This window comes from Corapipo altera, unplaced genomic scaffold (assembly GCF_003945725.1).
Source record: "Corapipo altera isolate COAL_440 unplaced genomic scaffold, ASM394572v1 141, whole genome shotgun sequence".
In the NCBI taxonomy this organism is placed as follows: Eukaryota; Metazoa; Chordata; class Aves; order Passeriformes; family Pipridae; genus Corapipo; species Corapipo altera.
Window position 1 is genome coordinate 710420 of NW_020884971.1, and position 3873 is coordinate 714292.

At 42.0% G+C, this 3873-nt stretch overlaps 1 long non-coding RNA gene across 3 annotated transcripts in view; it reads left to right on the top strand.

The window, feature by feature from the left end:
- The window catches only part of LOC113957561, a 94695-nt gene that overhangs the window by 55115 nt on the left and 35707 nt on the right, over positions 1–3873 (top strand). The gene's annotated exons all lie outside the window — the stretch shown is intronic.

Sequence of the window (3873 nt, forward strand, 5' to 3'; positions counted from 1 at the left end):
GTACAGAGGCACCTACAATTAGAAATGTTCAGTCTCTCCAGCTTGAGAATACCTGCTAAAGCTGTTGGATATTTTGCTCCAACCTGAATTTTTTCCATCTGTGCCACCCAGGATCTACTTTAAACAACTGTGGTTTAATTTTGCCTCCAGCGATTCTGACTTGTGTTTGTTTGCTGTTCATGTATGGCTCTTCCAGGCACTAATCTTTGCTTCTGTTCCTGTGTTCAATATGGGGTGTTTTCTCCCACTTTTTTAATTTGAAAATTGAATTCCAAGTGTCAGCATCCCTCAGAGGGAGGGAAGGCATTGCTGTACTTGGGGGTTCTAAAGATAATGTATCCAGGGAAAATATTTAGTGGAAAGGTGAAAACAAGTAAACCAATATTTAGAGGAATCTCTGTTGTCTGTTTTGGGACTGAAGTTCCATCCTCACTGCTGCCTATGCTATAATTTACCTTGATTTCCTTGTAGCTCTGATTTCACTATAGTTTGGGCAGTAAGTTTCTATGAAGGTACAAAGCTGTGTGGTCAGCTTTGGATTTTCCAATTAAGATATCTGAGAGCATGGGCACAAGCACATAAGAGTTGTCTTTGATGAAGAGGGGCCTGAGTTGTGATGGCTGCAGCCAGCTCCCTTTGGGAGTTTTGCTCAGATTGTGAAGCAGCTGTAAGGTTTTGTCCTTAATGTGTATTACCTGAAGAATTTCAGTCTGAAAATACACTACATGCTTATCAGAAAGTGGTTCTAAGGATCATAAATTTCTTTTGCTCTGGCCTGACAAAAATGATAAAATTTCCCGATGCCTTAGTGCTTTCTAAATTGAGAATTTAATCTAGCAATATTATGAAGATGACTTTAAAAAAAGATTTAGTAACAGTAACATTTCCCTGGATTTATCTCCTATTTAATATTGTAGCAGCCAAGACTTTTATGTCAGAGGATCCTAAAACTAAGTTATTGTTAGAATTAATCACAAAAGAAGTTGTCATGCCTACCAAGCACCCAGAACAAACCAGCAGCATTTTGATCCTGGGGTTTAAATCTCATGAATTTCTCAGTTGTTCATGTTTAATATCTCCAGTCTGGTGCCAGTGGGGTGAGGCAGCACTGCTCCACCTGCATCTCACTTGCCCAAAGGGGAACATTCCTGGGAATGGGAACTGAGCCCTTGTTTAATGGTGCATTTGCTCAGCTCTGTGTGCTGTGCACACATCAGGGCTCCTGTCAGACCTCCTGGAAACCGGTCTAGAAATGAAGGGAGTTTAGTGTCACTCCTGCCTTTTGAGAGCTCAGTTTATAAGTGGGTCAGTTGTCGCTGGGGGAAATCACAACCCAAGAAGAAGCTGCAGCAGAGGCAGGGGTTGAGTGCAGGACTAACCCAGTAGGTCAGGGGCCCTCAGAGGCAGCAGGGACAAAGCCATGGGGGCCAAGGGAGTGGGGAAAGAAAGGGCAGCAACTGGGTTAATGCCCAAGGAAACGTGCCAGCAGTGAGTGAAGATGGAGTGCACAGACTCAGGGCTGTAGCTCTGTATGTGTGGCTGCTCCCCAGCTGGGAGAGACAAGGCAAAAGGAGGAATTAGCTCAGCAGTTGTCTTGTTTTGTATGTTTTCCTCTACTATTTTCAAGTCACTACAGAAAGCACCTTGAACGGGTTGATTGGGATGTCAGAGCTGCACACTCTTCCTGTCTACCAGAAATCCTTCATGCATTTTTAAGCTGGACGTTTTATCTGCTGTAGTGCTGTGGATTTCCTGGTCCAAAACTCCCAGGAAAGAGATGTTAACACTTAGGTGTATTGGATTCCTGTTCCTGTGCTGCTTCCTAGGCATCTGCTGATACTATTGATTAATTTTATGAAGCTCCTTTCAAACCTAGTCCAGACAGAGCATCTGGCTGGATAGATACAGCATTCCAGAGTCTGTCATTCCTGCAGGTTTCTTTGTCAAAGCAGATAGTGTCTTCTTTACAAATAAAAATTTTTGACAATTTTTATTGTTATATTCATAATACATGGCAAACTATCTATTGTGTAAGACTTCCTGATAATGGGATTGCTGGAAAAATAGATCCCCCAAACCTCATTCCCCCAAACCCACAACCTTCTGAAATATCTCTCTCAGAAAAACTCTGTCCATAATTATTTTCTGCTTGTGTCTCTTTGTTTGCTGTGTGCTCAGTCACAAGGTTGCTGAGGGATCAACCCCAGTGAACACAGTTTGGAGCTCCATGGAGCTTCCCAATTGCTCACGGGGTGCTGAGCACCTCCTGTTTCCTGTAGTCTTTGCTCTGTCCATTTTGTCCCTTTCCTTATTTTCCCCAGTGATTGTATCTTTTCAGATACAATCCCTGTGGATTACAACTTTAGATGCAGAGCTAATCGGTGCTTTAGTGAGGCAATGAGTGCTGCAGGGCTGACAGGATATCTCACGGATGCACTGAGGGCATGAGGAGGGTCCCTCCTGCCTTCAGAGCAGTAAGTGTTCACCTCATTAAGGGAACAGGCCTGAAGGAGTAAATGTGCTTCAGAGCATCCCCAGAGGAGTCAGCAGAGATGCATGTTGGCTGTTCTCCAGCTGGCTCAAAGGGGCACAGGGACATTAAGCAGGTTTCCCCCTTTGACCCGGTTTTTCTCTGTCACTCAGTTACAGCACCTGAACAGTGTCCAAAGCTGGTTTGTCAAACACAGAGAGAACAACCAAGTGTCTGCTGTGGAACTGCAACAGCTGGCCTGAAAATTAAGAAATAAACGGTAAAATTAGATAAAATGAGGTCCTAATTCAGTTATGGGGATAAGAGGATCTTACTGCAGCAAAATTTGCTAAATCCATGCAGTAACAGAGAAATCTGATGTGAGTCACCAATGCTGCTGCAACCAGGGACGTGGATTTGTGGGAGTGGTTTGTGTCTTTCCATAGTATTTTATAGTTAAAAGGTGTTCTCCTTCCTTCTTCCTGCCAGGTTGTTACCAGACTTTAGTGGTGGCTGTGCAGTGCTGTCCTCATGTAAGCTCTGCATTTCTCCTCACTCGAAAGAGTGACAGGTTGAGCAACTGAAAACAAGGGATTTCAAGACTCTTTGACCCTCCTTCAGAGTTGTGTTAAAATACTTTGTTATTTATATTTAATCTGCCTTCTCGAGGTTTGATTTGATGTAATGGCTTTTTGAAATCTGAGGGTATGGGATCAAATACTCGCCCTTGAACAGAAATTGAAAATGTAGTAGTGCTGTGAACTCCTGGATCTCACTCGTGTGCAGGGATGACACCCTGGCAATGGTCACAGAGCAACCTCTACATGCAGGACCTGCCTCTGCAAGGCTGTCCTCAATGCAACTTAAAAATCAGGCTTTAAAAATTAGCATCAGTTTTATGGCCAAATGTAGCTGCTTTTTACCATTGTCTATTTAATTTTCTGCTGTTCCCCCTCTGCAGTATTTCAACACATGTTCATTGATTTAATACAATATTGATAACAGAAAAAGCAAAGCTTCATTGGTTTCCTTTAGCTCTGGATATGCCTTTTTCTGATGGATTACTCCTTCTTGTGTTTTCCCTGATTCTTAAAAAATGCTGTTCCAGCTCCTCAAGTTTGAAAAGCTCATTTCAAATTGTTATAACATCCCATCTGACCTATGGAGATTGTGACTTCTGAAGTGCAACAAGCAGTTCCCTTGTTATTGAAAACAATTTTGAAAAGATTTTTTGGCATTAGTTCCATGATACATTTGAATTTGCATTTGTGTTTGTTTAGGGTTTTTTTTCTTTTTCTTTTTTTTTCTTTTCTTTTCTTTTTCTTTCTTTTTCTTCCTTTTCCTTTTTTCCTTTTCCTTTTCCTTTTCCTTTTCCTTTTCCTTTTCCTTTTCCTTTTCCTTTT